Source organism: Dasypus novemcinctus, chromosome 12 (assembly GCF_030445035.2).
Source record: "Dasypus novemcinctus isolate mDasNov1 chromosome 12, mDasNov1.1.hap2, whole genome shotgun sequence".
NCBI lineage: Eukaryota > Metazoa > Chordata > Mammalia > Cingulata > Dasypodidae > Dasypus > Dasypus novemcinctus.
In genome coordinates this window covers 84,209,651-84,230,159 of record NC_080684.1, presented here as the reverse complement: position 1 = coordinate 84,230,159, position 20,509 = coordinate 84,209,651, and the positions used below count along the sequence as shown (strand labels likewise).

At 39.5% G+C, this 20,509-nt stretch overlaps 1 protein-coding gene across 13 annotated transcripts in view; it reads left to right on the top strand.

Moving 5' to 3' along the window:
• Positions 1 to 20,509, top strand: part of BLTP3B (bridge-like lipid transfer protein family member 3B) — a 147,262-nt gene that overhangs the window by 10,776 nt on the left and 115,977 nt on the right. For 5 of the 13 annotated variants that reach the window (XM_071219017.1, XM_058308594.2, XM_071219014.1 and 2 more), the window contains exon 2: positions 8,334 to 8,480. The exons of 5 other annotated variants lie outside the window; for them this stretch is intronic. The gene's annotated coding sequence lies outside the window, so the exon portion shown is untranslated. Of the gene's footprint in view, positions 1 to 8,333; positions 8,481 to 9,088; positions 9,286 to 20,509 lie in introns of all 13 variants that reach the window. 3 more of the 13 variants (XM_071219011.1, XM_071219013.1, XM_071219018.1) reach the window with 1 other exon arrangement.

The window sequence follows — 20,509 nt, the reverse complement described above, 5'->3', positions numbered from 1 at the left end:
ATATTAGATTATATCAGATTCAGAGGTTTGCTTGATTACTTTTGTGCCACTAGGGCCACCAAGTCCCCTTGGTGGGTGGGACTCACAGATAAAAGACATGGCAAAGGACTGAACTGGAGGGTTTTTGATGTTGGAGTTTGATGCTGAAGCCTTAAGCTGGAGCTCCAGGAAGTAAGCCCACAGAGGAAAGAGAAGCAGGTACCAGGAAGGGAGGAACCCAGGAACCCTGAACCCTTGCTGACATCAGCCACCATCTTGCTCCAACAAGTGAAAACAGACTTTGGTGAGGGAAGTAACTTATGCTTTATGGCCTGGTATCTGTAAGCTCCTACCCCAAATGAATACCCTTTATAAAAACCAACCAATTTCTGGTATTTTGCAGCAGCACCCCTTTGGCTGACTAATACAGAATTTGGTACTGAGAAGTGGGGAAGTGCTTTTGCAATTACCGAAATGCTAGAACGGTTTTATAAATGGATAAGGGGTATTTTCTGGACGAATTGTGAGATGCTTGATGGAAAAGGCCCAGATTGCTTGAAGAGACTGTTGCTAACAATATGGATATGAAAGAAACATTTATGATGCCTTAGAAGTAAATGATGAAACTATTATTGGAAACTGGAGGAAAGGCAATCCGTGTTTTAAAGTTGCAGAGCACTTAGCAAGATTAACTCCTGGTGTTTTATGGAAGGCAGAATTTGAAAATGGTGAGCCTGGGCATTTAGCTGAAGAAATTTCCAGAGTAAACTCAGAGAATGCACCTTGGCTTCTCCTTGCAGCTTATAGCAAAATGCTAGACGAGAGAGATATACTGAGGACTGAACTGTCAGGCACAAAGAAAGCAGAAACTAATTCTGGAAATGCCAAGCCTCTGGAAATCAAGCTCCCAGAAGAAAGTGCCCCATTGTAAGACTTTACTAAACTTGGAACTTGTAAATCGGGATTGAAGATGCAGTTATCTCAGAAAGACTTGTGGAAAATCTTATTGTCTGATGGCTTGGACCCCTACTTCTTGCATACTAAACCAACAAGGTTTTTGACAGAGCTGTATGTACAAAACCATTGTCAGCTTGGACTAAAAAGGACATGGAAAGGAGATATTGAAGGAGAAATAGCTTTAAGAGGAAAACCATGGAAGCTAAGATCTGAAATTAATACATCACCTTGGTCCAAGAGAGGACCCCACCCTTGTGTACAGAGAGGGTGAGTTTGCCCCAGCAGTTGAAGAGGTTGGATGTTCCTGTCCAATGTTCTGGAAGAGTTTTGCTGTCTCAGGGTACAGAGAGGGTGGAGCACATTCCCCAAGGATTAGGGTGGTTAAGGTCAGCACCCCACAGGTCTGAGAGGGGTTGACCTGTCCCCCAAAGGTTAGGGAAGACCAGGTGGTCAACTCGTTGTTCTGAGATGGTTGAGCCTGTATGCTGAAGTTCAGGGGGAATGTTGTCTTCACATCACTGTACTAGGGAGGGTAAGACTCTCACCCAAAGTTTGGGTGAGGTGTGGCAATCACCCCAACACTCTTGAAGGGTGAGGTCTGGAGCTTGGTTGACAATTAGAGGCTTGATGAGGGTGGAACCAAGAAAATGGCCATTGGGCAAGCCGGTGGAAAGGGTGGGTCCCATATGGCCCCACGGAGAAGAAACCATCTTCTTCAGAATGACTCCTAGACTTTGAAATTGAACAGAGGATTCCTTGCAGGAGAAACCTTGACTCATGTTTCCGTCCCAATTTCTCCATATTATAATGAAAATGTTTATCCTCCATATTATAATGAAAATGTCCATTTGTGTATTGGAAGTAGATGAATTGTTTAGCAGACTGGACTTTGCCCCTAAGACAAACTGTATTTCTTTATTGATTGTGATATGATTTAGTACTTGCATTGTAACTGATTTAAGGATTTTTAAAAAATATTGTAATGTCTTTTTGGAATTCAGAGGGTGGAGTGTAACAGTTTGATATTATTGATGAATTCCAAAAAGAAATATTGAATGTTTATAAACTGATCTTTTCCTCTGAGCATATTAGAGTACATTGGATTCAGAGGTTTACTTGGTTAAGTAATTGGGTAAACTGCTTGTGCCAGTAAACCTCTTGCCATGCCAGATAAAAGACATGGCAGAGGACTGAATTGGAGGGTTTTTGATGTTGGAGTTTGATGCTGAAGCCTTAAGCTGGAGCTCCAGGGAGTAAGCCCACAGAGGAAAGAGAAGCAAACCCCAGGAAGAGAGGAACCCAGGAAGCCTGAACCCTCACACATGTCGGCAGCCGTCTTGCTCCAGCATGTGAAAATAGACTTTGGTGAGGGAGGTAACTTATGCTTTATGGCCTTATATCTGTAAGTTCCTACCCCAAATAAATACTCCTTATAAAAACCAACCAATTCCTGGTATTTTGCAGCAGCACCCCTTTGGCTGACTAACACAGGTGCAGAGGAGTTGTTGAGGTACATTCAGGTTCTAGATGTATTTTTTTTTGTCTTTATTTTTTTAATGTTACATTAAAAAAAATATGCGATCTCCATATATGCCCCACCCCCCTCACTCCATTCCTCCCATAACAACAACCTCCTCCATCATCATGGGACATTCATTGCACTTGGTGAATATATCTCTGAGCACTGCTGCACCACATGGTCAATGGTCCACATTATAGTTTACGCTCTTCCCCAGTCCACCCAGTGGGCCATGGGAGAACATACAATGTCCTGTATCTGTCCCTGCAGTACCACCCAGGACAACTCCAAGTCCTGAAAATGCCCCACGTCACATTTCTTCTTCTCTCTCCCTACCCTCAGCAGCTATTGTGGCCACATTTTCCACATCAATGCTACAATTTCTTTGATTACTAATCATAATAGTTCATGAATAGAATATCAGTAAGTCCACTGTAATCCATACTCTATTCCTCCATCCTCTGGACCCTGGAATTGTTGTGTCCACTCCACATCTGTATCAAGAGGGGGATTAGATTCCACATGGATGCTGGATGCAATTCTCCTGCTTTCAGTTGTAGGTACTTTTGGCTCCCCAGTGTGGTGGTTGACCTTCTTCACCTCCATGTTAGCTGAGTGGGGTAAGTCCAATAAACCAGAGTGTAGGAGTTGCAAGTCTGTTGAGGCTCAGGGCCTGGCTATCACATGGACAGTCCAGAGATTCAGGTCCCCTGGGTATACACTAAATCCCAGCACCAGCCACAGGTCCGGTAAAAGTAACAGGAGAGGCTAGTGAACAAAGATCACATCTGAGTCCAGCTCCATCCCCCAGAAACATAAACTCCAAAGTAGAGCCAACTGACATGGAACTGAACTCCATCTGCTATGACCCTAGAACCTGTGGGTCTCTGTAGCCCTCAGAAGAACCAATACCTGGGGTTGTATCTACTTTATCTGTCTCTGGGACTCTGCTGAGATGTGCATAAGGGCGATCGCTCTGATAACCTCCTGGCTCTTTTTTGAAGACTCATAGCCATATGAACTCATTTGTCCTTTCCATTTCCCCCTTTTATTCAGGTCAAAAAGCATTTTTAACTCCTGATATTATATGTAGGCTGAGATATTCTGCTGGTCTGAGTTGACCCTTTTATTCAAGGTCATTTTCTAGTTACATCATCAACTGGTACTTGGTAGTAAGCCCTCGTCGCCAGAGAGGCTCATCCCCGGGAGTCATGTTGCATGCTGGGGGGAAGGCAATGCATTTACATGCTGAGTTTGGCTTTGAGACTGGCCTCATTTGAGCAACACGGAGGCTCTCGGGAGGTAACTTTTAGGCACCCTGCAGCTCTAGGCCTTGTTCTCATTTCAGGCGCACATGCTCACAAGCATAGTCATTAGTATCAAGGGCTCATTGTTGGACCATCCTTCTTTTTTGGTCTTTGCCGTTGCACTTGGGGGATTGTTGCTGTTCCATTAGGGAATGTGATAGAGCTCTAGGTGTATTTTGAAGGTAGAGTCACAGGATTTGCTGACAAATTGGATGTGAATCAAAAGAAAGAGAGGAGTCAAGGATGACTCCAAAGTTTTTGATGTAAACAACTGAAAGGATAAAATTGCCATTAAGTTGGAGAAGACTGCAGGAGGAGTGACTTATGGGAGAAGATCAGGAATTAGAGTTCAGCTACTTTAATTTTGGGCTGCATGTTAGATTTCTAAATGGAGATGCCCTCTCTTTCATTTGTGTTCTGATTTATACTATAATGCTTTAATCTGGTAACAGCAGTGAAAGTATTTTTGTGTGGTTATCCTTTAATTTATACAATAGGTAATTTCTGTGAAGTGAATTATGAGTTGAGTTTTAAGGAACAGATTTTTTTCTTGTTATTAAATGCAATATGTGGGGAGTGGATGTGGCTCAAGTAGTTGGGTGCCTACCTCCAACACGGGAGGTCCCAGGTTCGGTTCCTGGTGCTTCCTAAAGAAGACAAATAAACAAGGAGTGGACACAAGCAAAAATAATAAGCAAGCTGATAAGCAAAACAACAAGCAGACAATGAACAAAAACAAATGAGCAGATAGACAAGGGAGCCATGGGGGGTGGGAGCACCAAACTTAATTCTGTTAAAAACAACAATATGTGGAAGTATCTGAAATAGCACAGGTGCTTCCAACTTTCTTCACATTAATTCCCAACTAAAACCAGACATTGTTTCTTGGAAGAGTTACTTTCAGTGGATTGATTTGAAAACTTCAGGTGAAAAGAGATTGGTGCTGGTCTATTGGATATTGTACTATTACCAATCTACCAATCCAGAATTCTAGATCAGAAGGGATCTGTTCCTGTCCTAGAGAAGGAAATAACATAAAAGATCTGTGACTTGCCTGAGTTATGACAGAGTATTGTATGGTAATCACTGATCTAGTACCTGTTCATTTCATTGACTATGTTGGTCCCTACCTAACAATTTCCTTTTCTTTTATCCAGTTTTAAGCACTTTCATTATTAGTCTTTTATGGTGTTTCACCATCCTGCTTCAGTATCCCTTTGAGGAGAGTCTTTTATTACTAGGGAATCCTTTAACTCTGCAAGCCTTTGAAGTTAGGAAAACAATCATTTCTTTTTAATTGTATATATATATCTTTATTTTTTTTAAAGATACTTAGATTACATAAATGTTACCTAAATAATATAGGGAATTCCCATATGCCCAGCTCCCTACCACTTACACATATCCCCATATTAACAACGTCCTTCATTAATGTGGTACAGAACATAACCTTTTGACTCTGCAGTATTATGAAGCTGGGGAAACGTAACTTCTCCATTCATTTCTTTGCCTTGGTACTGCAGTTTTCAGTCTAAACATACTTTTATTAACTTTGTCTTTTATCAGTTATATATTTTAAAAATTCGTCATATTTATTACTTAGAATGGGTAATTTAATATATTTTTTTAAATACCAGTTTGAATTTTACTAGTTGGTATTTGTGACTGGAGCTCAGTTTGTATGTAAGGTAAAGATCAAAGACTTTATGACCATTTCCATGAATGAAATATGAGCGTCTCATACAAAGGCCAAGTTATTGAAACAAAGTTAAGAGCTGGAGCAAATGTGATTAAGGATATGGTAATTTATTGTTTCAATTTTCATGTATTAGGCTAACTCCTTGTTTATCTGAAAATTCTGTTTTACTTTCCATTTTGCTCCCAGCCATGAAGAATGTTATATGTAACATTTGAATCTCTGTATTAGTCTATACTTGAAGAGTTAATTTTTAGCTATTTATGTGTGTACTCTTTTTTTTTAAGGTTTTATTTATTGCCAACCCCCCCCCCCCCCCCGGCCCGTCTGCTCTCTCTGTCCATTTGCTGTGCATTCTTCTGTGTCTGCTTGTCTTTTCTTTAGGTGGCACTGCGAACCTATCCTGGAACCTCCTGGAGTGGGAGAGAGGTGCTCCATCTCTTGCCCCATCTCAGCTCCCTGATCTGCTGCATCTCTTGTCTCTCCTCTTGTCTCTTTTTGTTGTGTCGTCTTACTGTGCCAGCTCTCTCTTCAGGCCAGCTTGCTGCATGGGCCAGTTTGCCTTCACCAGGAGGTCCTGGGAATCGAACCTTGTACCTTCCATATGGTAGATGGGAGCCCAGTTGCTTCAGCCATGTCTGCTTCTCTGTGTGTACTCTTTTTACCCAAAAAATACCAATAAGAGAGGGATTTCTAACATTGTTTTGCTGCTGCTAGCCTAGCACCAGGGTTATTTTCCTTTTGGATTGTCTATTTGTAAACTTTTTGTGTGTAAATTTATTAGGAATTAATATTTAGGGGTAAATTCTGTGATACCAGAAAATTCAGTGATTTTAAAATTCAGCAAAACTACATTTTTATTTTTTATTTTTATTTATTTATTTATTTATTTTTAAATTGATTTTGTAAAAATATTACATTAAAAAAATATGAGGTCCCATTCAACCCTACCACCCCCACCCCACCACTCCCTCCCCAGCAACCCTCACTCCCATCATCATGACTCATCCATTGCACCTGGTAAGTACATCTCTGGGAATCTTTGCACCCCATGGTCAATGGTCTACATCACGGCCCATAATCTCCCACATTCCATCCAGTGGGCCCTGGGAGGATTTACAGTGTCTGGTGATTGCCCCTGAAGCACCATCCAGGGCAACTCCAAGTCCCAAAGGCGCCTCCACCTCTCATCTCTTCCTGCCATTCCCCATACCCATCAGCCACCATGTCCACTTTTCCCACTCTAATGCCACCTTTTCTCTGTGGACCTTGGGTTGGTTATGTCCGTTGCACCTCTATGTCAAGAGGAGGCTCACATTCCACATGGATACTGGATGCAATCCTCTTGCTTTCAGTTGTAGGCACTCTAGACTCCATGGTGTGGTGGTTGTCCTTCAACTCCATCTTAGCTGAGTGAGGTGAGTCCAATAAATCAGATTGTAGGAGCTGAAGTCCGTTGGGGCTCAGGGCCTGGTACATTTTTAGATATTTATTTGTTTCTGTTGTAATTTGTACTTCTGCAGTGGTGAACTTTATATAAACTGAGGTGTTCTATAAAAAGTGGCACCCGTAAATTGTAAGATTTATTTTATCTTCAAGTAATAGAAATATGATTATTCCCATTGATAGGTCATTTATTTATTTATTTATTTTACTAATAGTTAAAGAAAGTTCTGTAAGATATATAAATAAAATTAAGACATAGGAATGTCTCTGAAAATTTAGTCTGGTAAATGGGTGAATAAAAAGAATTGAAGGTAGTATATAAGAAGTCATATGAAAAAAGCACAAAGTACCATGCAACTTTAATGAAAGAGAAATGAGCCAAGGGTAGTCTAAATGTCAGAGAACTTTTTGAAAAAATTGTGAAATAAAACAGGTAAATGACAGCATAAAATGGATAATTAGTAAAACTGTTTTCTGACTAGAGTGTGCATAGAAAGACAATATTTAAAACATATCCAGAGAAAATAAGGGTAAGTTATGCCCTCTGAATTTGGTTGCAGTTTTATTTCCCCCATACGTCAATATTTTATTTTTCCTTATTTTTTTTCCTGTCTTTTTTAGTCTTACTTCATCTAGCTAGATTGTCTTCATTCCTTCAGGACAAGTCATCGTCTCAGGCTTCATTTTACTTTTATAACTTCATGAACTTCCATGAAAAAACTTTAAACAGGCCAGTCTTCATAGTTTTCCTCTGATTTTGAACTCCTTTAGGTCTGTTTGGTTTATTAAAACAAAGGCTTAATGTTTGTTAGTTCTATAGATTGCCACCTCTTTTAAGACTTTGAATTCTGAGGCCAGTGACTGCTTTCTGATAAATAGTTTTCCAATTTACTTTAAGTATATAGATAGTCTATTCCTGGATCTCTGTTTGGTTTGTGGATTATTTTTCATAAGTTAACTTTATACTTAAGTATTATCTGTGAAATGAGGATTGCAGGTTTTACCTGTTTAACAAGAGCTTTTGGCAGATAAACTAATTTGATATCTTGTATTTATAGATAACTTGTGAAGTGTTTTTCTTAATAGGTTTTATTTAATGTTAAATTATGCAGTTCAGTCTTTGTATAACTTTTGTATAACATGGCTATTTCCTTTTTTGTTGATAAGCATTTTAATATAAAATTTGAAAAATATAAATTTAATAGGACAGTAGTAATAGTAATGGTAAAGAGAATGAAGAACATTCTAAGTGGTTACTTCACCTTAGAATCTAAGCAGTGTTTGCATTTAGTTAATCCACTGTAAAACACAACTGTATTTTTTCCCTAAGTGCTTCACAGATAAATATTTTTTTATCATATCATTCCTTTCCTCTCCTTTCCCTTAAACGTGTTCCCTTCTGTACCCCCTGTGTACCCATTCCCTGCAGCGATCCATGCTGGCTGTGGTGGAGATTGGTTTGCTGTGAATTTCATAAACACCCAAGTGAGTACCAGAGGAGTCTAAGAAACCCTGGCAACTGACTACTTGCTTTCATCAGGAATAGGGACTTTTTGTCTGAATTTCCTGCCCTCAGGTAATACTCCTATTCCCCATCCTTTTTTTTTTTTTCTCTATAAATGCACCCAGTCGTTATGGCCCACATAGAGATACTTTAGGAATATTTTCTAATTCTTATTTCTTTTAGTTAGGTACCAATTTCATTTTCTTAACTACTTAGCCACAGGCTCATACAATTCCTCTCTTGGAATGTCTTCTCTAAATTCTAAGGCTTGGCATGGTAAAGTTCTGATGTTGCAAGAGAGAGTTCTCTATAATTTACAGCCAGTATTTGGAAATTGTAAATAGCATTTGATCTACTTTTTAATGGTTAAGGCTTTAGTCTTACATAGTTAGTGAGGTATGAGAGCTCTTTTGATAAATTCTCTCATTCATAATTGAAGGTCTTAAGATTTTGTGAAATTAATATTAATTATAATATTTATCAAAGAGATTGAAATAAATTTTTTGAAGAGCAGTGAAAGTGAGATTCATTTTTGAAGAATGTAAGGGGCTTTGTCTCAATTCTGTTCTTTCATCCCCTACCTTTTAAAAAAATTCATTGTCAGAGAAAGCAATTAGTTTTTAAAATCAGTTCATGGAAATGGTACTGAATCATTTTCAACTGTTTTTCTTTCAATTTAGGACTCAGTGAAGAACCTGGAAACTCACTGTAATCCTTGGGAAATTTACCCAAAACTTTGAACCTTTTGTAAAAGTCTAGTAAGAAATAGTTTACTAAAGAGTAACCACAAGGGGAATTCTGCAGCTCATTACATGTCCCAGGAGTAGTGTGACAGTTGATGAACTTATTTACCATATGCTAGAGAGCAGTTGTATAGGTATGTTGACCTAAATATTGTTTTCCATTCCTGGTGCCACATTGATTCCTTGTTATCATTTGAGTATCTGGATTTCTACCCTAATTGTCAAGGAAAGAATGCTAAGCTTAAACCTCTGGTCTACCATATAGGGAAACCTTTACAATTCATTCTAGAGTAATTTATATAGTGAAGGTGTTTTCTGTGTATATAATGGCATTCAAGGATGGTTCTGATTTTGTGTATACCTGTAGCAAGTCCTCTGGGACCTTTGCTTATGAAGTATATTCATAACGACAATCCTTTGTTTTTTTTTCTTTAACCTATACTGTTTTTGGCCTGGTGTGTGCTTAGTTTGTAGATGAGGTATTATAGCAGTTTGATATTATTTATTAATTCCAAAAATAGATATTGGATTATGTTTATAAACTGGTCTGTTCCTCTGGGCATATTAGATTACACTGGATTCAGAGGTTTTACTTTTACTTGATTAAATTATGGTTATGTCATTAGGATTAACAGAGAAAACAACATGGCAGAGAGTTAGTTGGAGTTTTTGGTCTTGGAGTCCTGGGAAGTAAACACACAGGAGAAGAACACAGAGGAATAGGCAGGCATGGCTCCACAGACATGGCAGAGGCCCCGGGAAGAGAGAGAGCCTGATAGTTTACACCTGACCTTGTGGAGAGACCAGCGTAGCTGAGTCTGGAGAGGAATGAGCCCAGGGGGAGAGACAAGTCTTATCCCAGCGCCTACAGCTGATATTGGAAGAAGCTGGGACCACTGAGCTTAAGAGGAAGAGGAAGCCTCTCAACCCCTGCAGATGTGGGCAGTCATCTTGCTCCAACAGACTTTGGTGAGGGAAGTAACTTATGCTTTATGACCTGGTAACTGTAAGCTTCTACCCCAAATAAATACCTTTTATGAAAGTCAGCAGATTTCTGGTACTTTGTTCAGCACCCCTTTGGCTGACTAATACAGGTGTTATAATTTTATTCTGCATTTCAACCACAGCTATCCATATGTTTATCCACCTTGCCTAACAAGTTCAATTCTATTTTCTTCTTTACCTCCTCATTTTAATGTTATGATTCCTTTTTATTTGTACAGCTCCTGAGTTTATCCTTTTAATCCTAAACCTAGCACAGAGCAGACTGCTTGGCATATAGTAGATGCCAATAAGATTTTAATATCTCTGCTGTCACTACCTAGATTTAATTCATCATTTCTTGCATTGTGTTGCAATTAAGTAGTCTCGTTTCTTTCTTGTCTCATTCTTCTCTATTCCCTCTTTGACACTTACCAGAGAAACCTTTCTAAAATACTAATTTTTTAAAACAATTGATGGAAAAATATTAATATATTACTAGTTACTACAGTTCACAGTTTGCTTTAGATGTAAAAAATACAAATTTTAACATTTACATTCTTGATACAATCTTTCAATATCTCCTGTTCAAAACTGCTTAAAAATTTTGTTTTAATGAATTTTTTTGCCCCAAAGAAATCTTAAATGGAGCCTTACTACAAAAAGCAGACAAAAGTAGAGCTGCCAAAGTTGAATAGGTAGTTAGGGGGTCAGCTGGCATGTTTTTCCCTTTTCATTTCTTCTCTCACTTGGGTTGAACCCTGAGTAGACTCCTTAGGGGTACTGTGGTAAAAACACTGATGTGTAGGATGAAACCCACCTTCCTTGACATGGCATATGAGTCCTTCTAGCCTGCCTCTTGAGGCATAGCATATCCTTCCAAAGTACCCAAAGCCCTATACTTCATCTGTTATGTGACCCTATAACCTCAAACAGGTTGTTGCCTCTGCCTGAAAACATTTTCTCTGCCTTACTCACCTGCAAAAACTTACTCTTAAAACCATAGTTCAGGGAGTGAATGTGGCTCAAGTGGTTGAGTGCCTGCTTCCCACATGGGCGGTCCTAGTTTTGATCCCAGTGCCTTATTTTTATTTAAAGATTTATTTATTTATTATAATACATTTATATTTATTTATTATAAAAACAACCTCCTTGTTTTTGCGCTCACTGTCTGTTTTCTGTGTCCATTTGCTGTGTGTTCTTTGTTTGCTTGTCTTCTCTTTAGGCGGCACTGGGAACTGTTTCTGGGACCTTCTGGAGTGGGAGAGTGGCAATCTCCTATAGCTCATCATCTTTTTGGTCTACTGCATCTCTTACTGTCTCTTCTCTGTTTCTCTTTTTGTCATGTCATCTTGCCGCGCCAGCTCTCTGCTCAGGCCAGCACTCCTGCACGGGTCAGCACTCTGTGCGAGCAGCTCTCCGCTTGGGCCAGTTTGCTGCACAGGCCAGCTTGCTGTGTGGGCCAGCTTGCCTTTGCCAGGAGGCACTGGGAATTGAACCCTGAACCTCCTATATGGTAGATGGGAGGCTAATCACTTGAGCCACATCTGCATCCCCCTCTGCTGCCCTGTGCCTTCTAAAAACAAAAAAACAAACAACAAGCAAACAAATGAAAAAAACAACTCAGAAGCTGATGTGGCTTGGTGGTTGAGTGCCGGCTTCCCGTATTCAAGGTCCAGGGTTCAATCCCTGGCCCCGGTACCTCAAAAAAAACCAAACCGAAACTAAACTTAGTTCAAGGGCTGCCTCCATGAAACCTTCCAAAAGGAATCTTCTTCACTCTTTTTTTTAAAAGATTTATTTATTTATTTTATTTAATTCCGCCCCCCTCCCCTGGTTGTCTGTTCTCTGTGTCTGTTTGCTGCGTCTTGTTTCTTTGTCCACTTCTGTTGTCGTCAGCGGCACGGGAAGTGTGGGCGGCGCCATCGGCAGGCTGCACTTTCTTTCGCGCTGGGCGGCTCTCCTTACGGGGCGCATTTCTTGCGCTTGGGGCTCCCCTACGCGGGGGACACCCCTGCGGTGGCAGGGCACTCCTTGCGCACATCAGCACTGCGCGTGGGCCAGCTCCACACAGGTCAAGGAAGCCCGGGGTTTGAACCGCGGACCTCCCATGTGGTAGACGGATGCCCTAACCACTGGGCCAAGTCCGTTTCCCTCTTCTTCACTCTTAACAGAATTGATTATCCTTTTCCTTGTTCTTCCATTTTATCCTATTCTCACTTTTATTGTAATATTTTTCATATAGTGCCTGGCATGTAGTTGGACCATAATGTACGGTGATTTGTTGACATGCTTGTTTCTAGTAATAAACTGTGACGTCCTTGAAAGCTGTAACCATGTTTTATATGTTTTAAGTTTCCCAAGAACCTAATAAATAGCTGGCAAATAGTAGGTACTCAAATTTTGCCTTGAAGAATGAATGTCTAGTTGTGTCACATCTTTCAATATATCAACAGAATCCAGAAACTCAAATTTTAATGTAAGATCTACCAATTTTAAATGTTAGCGGCAAATAAGGTGTTTGTTTTCTTTTAAACATTGTCCAGGCCAAACAAAATATGACTGTGGACAGAATATAGCTCACAGGTTGCCAGTTTAAAGCTCTGGTCTTTTTCCTGTTCATCTTTTCCTTTCCATTCTTTAAGTGTTTAAGTAGAAAAACTGGTTAAACAAGACTAATCGATTTTCTTTATACACATATTACAAAAATAACTAAGCCAGACAAACTGTGTAAATTGAGACTGTTCAAAAAAAAAAAGGTCATCTGAGACTTGAGTTATTGTGAACACACCTTGATCTTTGCTCCATTAATACTGTAGGTTTTGTATGTGTGTGACATTTGGGTCTTGAATATATAATAAGTCTCACAAATTGACATTGAAAACTCCGTGATGGTGGAAATTGCCATATATTCCTTCCATGCCTGCCTCAGTAAATATTGTTGAATCAAAGTTTATCAGTATAGTAATGTAAAAGCAATTAAGTCTAAAATACCATTTAAGTTAAAATTATACTATTTCAATTCTAGTTTTAGGTCTGCTACTTAGTGTGACCTTTTTTTTTTTTTTTTAAAGATTTATTTATTTATTTTTATTTCTCTCTCCTTCCCCCCTCCTTTGTCTGTTCTCAGTGTCCATTTTGCTGGGTGTTCTTTTTGTCCGCTTTTGTTGTCAGTGGCACGGGAATCTGTGTCTCTTTTTGTTGCGTCATCTTGCTGTGTCAGCTCTCCGTGTGTGCAGCGCCATTCCTGGGCAGGCTGAGCTTTCTTTTGTGCTGGGCGGCTCTCTTTACGGGGTGCACTCTTGCGCGTGGGGCTCCCCTATGCGGGGACACCCCTGTGTGGCACGGCACTCCTTGTGCGCATCAGCTGTGTGCATGGGCCAGCTCCACATGGGTCAAGGAGGCCCGGGGTTTGAACTGCAGACCTCTCATATGGTAGATGGCACCCTAACCACTGGGCCAAGTCCGCTTCCCGTAGTGTGACCTTAATCAACTTTCCTGGTTCTCCCAATTCTAAAATTATTTCATATGTTTTGCTAGCATAATGGCTGTCTGTGACTCTACATATTTTCTTAATTGGCTTAAAATTGCTTCTAATGTCTTCATTAGGTGACAAATACAATGGGAGTGATTTTCAGAAAGCCGTGACTTCAATACCATACATACATATATACATACATATAAATAAATGTACTGAAATAAATGTACTGATTTAAACAGCTTTATTGAGGTATTGCTGATTTATATACAATAAACTACACACATTTAAGGTGTACAATCTGATGAAATTTTGACATATGGTATATACTTGTCTTAAGCTGCAATATACCAGAAATTGGTTGGCTTTTGTATTTGGAATTTTATTTGGGGTAAAAGTTTGTATTACTCAGGCCATGGAATGTCTAAATGAAGACATCAGCAGAGAAGCTTTCTTACCAAAGCCAGCTATTGGTGATCCTCGGGTCTTGCCACATGGCGAAGCAAGATGGCCACCAGTTTCTACCAAGATCCCTGCCTTCTTCTCCAAAATCTACATCTCTCGGAGCTCAGCTGTGGGCAACTAGGCATAGGACTTAACTCTTTAGCCTTAAGCTGTTACTGCTTAAGGTTTGGCTGCTAGAGATCCTTGAGTCCTCTCTCACAGCAGCATCAAAAATGGCAGAGGTGTGACTCATCCTATAGCATGCCTGCAGTCCATGTCTGGGACTATGTACTCTTTTCTTGTTTCTTAATAAACTCTTTACTCCCTTGCCTACCCTCCGCCCCCCCCCCCCCGAAGAAAAAAAGAAAACGGAGCTCCCTTTTCCTGTGTTTGTCTCTTTGTGTTTCTGTTTATGTGAGACACAGCAAGAGGGCAGAGACTTAACCGGAGTCACATTTCACTGACAAAGTTCAATCAAAAGCCATCTAATCGAAAATAAAGAAGAGAAAAAAAAAAGAAGAAAAAGAAAAAGGAAAAAAAAACCCCAAAGGCTATCTAATCGAGTGAACTACAGTGAATCAAATGCATTCAAAGGGTGCCACATCCACTGGAATAGATTCGTTTGAGAACATAATCTCTTTTTTGGGGTTCACCGAATTCAAACTGTCAAAATACTCATGAAAACATGACCATAATTGTGAAAATTAACATAACTACCACCCTCAAAAGTTTCCTTGTGCCCTTTTGTTATAATCCTTTTCTCCTTCCCCTCCTGCCTTGTTCCTGAGCAACCACTGATCTACTTTATTTCAGTTAGATTAGTTTGCATTTTTCAGGATTTTATATAAATGAATCATACAGTATATTCTCCTTGTGGTCTGGCTTCTTTCACTCAGCATAATTATTTTGGGTGTATGTATTTTGTTGTATCAATAGTTCATTTGTTTTCTAGCTGAATAGTATTCCATTGTGAATAAATCAGAGTTTATTCACATTTTGAGGAATATTTGGGTTGTTTCCATTTGTTGGCTATTACAAATAAAGCTGCTATGAACATTTGTGTATAAGTTTTTGTTAGGACATGCTTTTCATTTCTCTTGGAGTGTGGAATGAATGGGTAGTAAGGTAGGTATGTAACTTTTAAAAAATCAAATCAATTTTATTGATAAATATTAATAAAGCACCCAAATGTATACAGTCCATCCAAAATGTACAAGGAATAATCACATAGTTGAGCTTTCATCACTGTAATCATTATTAGAGCACTTTCATTATTTCAATAATAAAAAAAAACAAAAACAAAATTCATCACCTCTCAATCTCTCTATGCTTCCCCTGCTGTACATAGCTGCTATTTCTGGCTATTCTTGCACATTTTTTTATTTTCATCTTTATAAATTGATTTATATTTACATTTTATATAAGTGGAATCATACAGTATGTAGTACTTTGTGTCTGGTTTCTTTCATGTAGCATAGTTTTTTTTTGTCTGATATTAGCATCTTGTATTAACATACATTTGTTTAGATTCAAAGAAAAAGTCTTACATATACAGTTTTACTCATATTCATATTTACATGAGGTTTAACTATGCTATACAGATCCATGTTACATTTTTTAGGTTTCCTTTTGGTAATATACATGACCTTAGATTTTCCCTTTAAACCACTTTCTATTTATTTATTTATTTTAAAGAAACTAGATTATATAAATGTTACATAAAAACATATAGGGAATTCCCATATGTCCCACTCCCTTCCTCTCCCACACTTTCCCACATTAACAACGTCTTTCATTAGTGTGGTACATTTGTTACAATTGATGAACACTTACTGAAGCTTTACCACTAATTGAGGATTATAGTTTACATTATAGTTTCTACTCTGTCCCGCACAATTTTGTAAGTTATGATAAAATATATAATGAACTGTATCTGTCATTGCAACATGCAGGCCAATTCCAATGTCCCGAAAATGCCCCCATATTACACCTATTTTTTGCTTTCTGTCCCCTCAGATCCTCTGGTGGTCACTGCTGTTTTATCAATGATACAAGTTCTTCCATTGTTAGAATAACAATAAGTCTATAGTAGAATAGTAGTAAGTCTACTTTAGTTCATTGTTCATTCCCACTCTTGAGGATTTTGTGATGGTGATGCCCACTCTGCCTCTAATTGAGAAGGGAGCTTAGATCCTATGGGGCAGATGGATAGAATTATCTTGCTTGCAGTTGCAGACTCTCTCTCTTCCTTGGGATGAGTATTGTCCATCATCATCACCTTGTTAGTTGTCCTGGGTGAGTCCAATGAACTGGAGACTAGGTGTTGCAACTTGGCTGAGATTCAGGTCCCAGCTGGCACGTGGACAGATCAAAGATTTAAGTCTCTTCGACATACATATATGTACTAACTATAGGTTGAAATAGAAAGGGCGGAAGAGCCATGTGTAGGGAAACCACAAAAGAGTTCAACTCTGTCACACTGGGGAGCATAAATTCTAAAGTAAGACACACTGGCAGGGTGCCAAACTCCTGAGCTGTCTGCCCTGGCTATAGTGTCTGGATGTCTCTAGATTTCTTAAGATCGTGGCTATTTGAGGCACTATTACTCTGGCAGTCAATGAGATCCGGCTGAGATGTGCATAAGCTTAACCTCTGGAATGACCTCCTGACTCACTTTGAAATCTCTTAGCCATAAAAACTCATTTGCATTTACCATATCCCCCTTTTGGTCAAGGTCTTTCTCCAGGGCATTGCTTGTTGGCTCTTGGTAATAACCCTTTGGTGCCCGGGAGGATTATCCCTGGGAGCCATGTGTTTATATGCTGCATTTGGCTTAGAGAGAGGCCACATTTGGACACCAAGGAGGCCCTCAGGAGGTAATGCTTAGGTAACATATAATACTCGGAGGCTAAGTTTCAATTTAAAAAAAAGATTCACAAGTGCAGCCATCAATTACAAGGGCGTGGCACAATTGTCTGTCCTCCTTTGCTAGGCACTGCCCCATGAACTCAGAGGAGTCTTCCTATCCCATTAGAGAGTATAGCAGAACTCCCTAGGATGGGTTTTGTCCCACTCTTGGTTATTGTGTGGCTCTCTATCCACCATGACAATGCCCCATGAACCATTTGAGCACATTCATATGCCTTAGAGGCATACCCCAGATGTACCCCCCATGCATCCCCCTATCACTGGCACCTTGTACCCACCAAGATCCTCTCCTGCCACAGTTGTGACCCTTCTCTGATCCAAAACCTCTCCGAAGATGAAGCCAAGAAACTAACCACAGGAAGCGGATGTGGCTCAAGCAGTTGAGCGCCTACTTCCCACATGGGAGGTTCAGGGTTCGGTTCCTAGTGCCTCCTAAAAATAAAAAAGCAACCAACAAGCAAACAAACAGAAAAACCTACTCAGGGAGCTGATGTGGCTCTGTGGTTGAACACTTGCTTCCTACCTGTGAAAGTCTTGGGTTTAATCCCCAGCCTGGTACCTCAAAAAAAAAAAAAAAAAAAAAGAAAGAAACTAACTACATTAAAACAATAAGAAAATGAAATAATTATATAATTATTATAGCTTTAAAAATGACATAAAATACAAAAAAATTAAAATTTAAATAGTAAAAATTCTTTTTGGATATTATCTTTTATCACTGTAAGATCTGTTGTCTTGTATGTGCAGTGACATTTTCTTCCATATAATCCCCCAGTGTCTTTTTTTTTTTCTTCAAAGAATCTTTAGATTACAGAAAAGTCATGTAGAGAATATAGGGGATTCCCATATACCCAGTGTCCCCCCCCCTTCCCTCTCTCCCCTATTAATAACATTTTACATGTGCACGGAACATTTCTTACGTTGATGTACAAACATTGAAGCATTGCTACTGACCATGGTCAATGGTTTACATTATGATTTACATTTTGGACTGTACACTTTTATGTTTTGATCAAATTTAAAATGACTTTTGTCCATTATTACCAAATCATGCAGAGCAATTACAATGGTTGCAAAATGCCCTGTGTTCCAACTACTTTGTTCTTTCATCCCCTCCTTTCAGGACCTATGGTAACCACTAAGTCTCACTTTTTGAAGAATAGGATTCATAGTTACTTGCAATAATATTGAGGAATTGACATATTGGTTTGTTTACTTTTATTAGGCACTGTGTGTATTCTTTTTAAAATTAATTTATTTTTATTGTCTTTTTTTTTTTAAAGAGAAATAGATCACACAAAATGTTATGTTAAAAAACATAAGGGGTTCCATATACCCCACTCCCTACCCCACCCCACTCTTCCCACATCAATATCCCCTTCCATCAGTAAGGCACATTCATTGCATTTGGTGAATACACCCTGGAGCACTTCCACACTGCGTGGACCATAGTTTACATTGTAGTTGACTCTCATCCAGTCCATCCAGTGGGTTATGGCAGGATACACACTGTCCTGCATCTGTTGCTGCAGTAACATTCAGGACAACTCCAAGTCTTGAAAATTCCCCATATCACACCTCTTCCTCCCTCTCTCTGCCCTCAGCAACTCCTGTGGCCACCATCTCCACATCAATGATACAACTACTTCCATTGCTAGAGTCACAACAGTTCTATAGTAGAATGCCAGCAAGTCCACTCCAATCCATATTATATTCCTCCATCCTGTGGACCCTGGGATGGCGAAGTCCACTACTCACCTAAATCGAGAGGGGGCTTAGATCCCACATGGCTGATGTATGCAATTCTCCCGCTTGCAGTTATGGACACTCTTGGTTCCCTGGTGTAATGGTTGACCATTCTCACCTCCCTGTCAGCTGACCTGGCTAAGTCCAATGAACCGGAGAGTAGGTGGTGTGTGTATGTTCTTAAGAGACTCTTGCTCCTCTATTTGAGAACATAGCATGACTCGCCAGGGTGGGAGTTCAGTATTTTCCTGTTTAATGTATGGGTCTCTACCCACTGATATAACACACTGTGACAAGATGAACACTTAAATATTCCATAGACGCCTAACCCAGGTGCATGCTGTCCTTTATGAACCCCACATCCAATGCTCTACACCAGTAATCCTCCCCTGCCATATTTGCCAAAGGAACATTCCATAATTGTATTTTAACCATAGATCTGCATATCCCCAGAGTTCACCTGCTCCTTCCCTTGACCTCCCCCAAGTTCCATGGATAGACCAACCCAGTCCTGCACCCTACCCCCCCTCACAGACCAGCACCGCTGAACCCAATAGCATCACTGCACTACTGTCACACCCATCCACTGCTCAACTACTCTATTCCACCTTATCGTATATTTTGCCCATATGGGCATTGGCTCACAACCCTCTACTCCCTTTCTGCCTCCAGTAAACCTGTCTTTCAGATTCTAGCTCTGTGAGTCAGCTCAATTTGCTTAATACATATCAGTGAGGACATGTAATATTTGTGCTTTGGTGCCTGGCTTATTTCATTCAACATAAGGTCTTCAAAATTCATCCTTGTTATCCTGTGTGTTAATACTGCATTCCTTCTTACAGGTGAGTAATACTCCATTGTATGTATATACTACAATTTGCTTATGTATTCATCTGTTGATGGACATTTGAGTTGCTTCCAACTTTTGGCAATAGGGAATAATTCTGCTGTGAACATGTGTGTGCGTATATCTATTCTTGCCCCTGCTTTCAATTCTCCCTATATGTACCCAGTAGTAGGATTGCTGTATCATATGACAGTTCTATAGTTAGCTTCCTGAGGAACCACCAAACTGTCCTTCACAATGGCTGCCCAATTCTACATTCCCACCAGAGGTGGGTAAGTGTGCCTTTTCCCCACATCCTCTCCAATGCTTGTAGTCCTCTGTTTTTTTAGAAATAACCACCAGTCTAATGGGCATAAGATATCTAATTGTAGTTTTGATTTGCATTTCTCTAATAGCTAGTGATGTTGAGCACCTTAACGTGCTTTTTAGCCAATTGTGTTTCTTCTTTGGAGAAGAGTCTATTCAAATCACTTGCCCATTTTTAAAATGGGTTGTCTGTCTTTTTATTTTTGAGATGTAGGATTTCTTTTTGTATGCTGGATATTAGGCCCTGTTGGATAGATGGTTACCAAATATTTTCTTCCATTGAGTAGGCTGCCTTTTCACTGTCTTGACAAACTACTTTGAGGTGCAAAAGTTTTTAATTTTAAAGAGGTTCCATTTATTTATTTTTCCTTTTGTTGCTCATGTGTTGGGGGTAAGGTTTATGAAACGATTTCCTACTACAGGATTTTGTAGATGCTTCCCTACATTATCTTTCAGGATATTTATGGTCTTGGCTCATTCATTTAGATCTTTGATCCATCTTGAGCTACTATTGTATAAAGAGTGAGATGGGGATCTGCTCCCATTCTTTTGGATATAGATATCCAGTACTCCAAGCACCATTTTAAAAAAGATTTATTTATTTATTTCTCTCCCCTGCCCCGCCTCC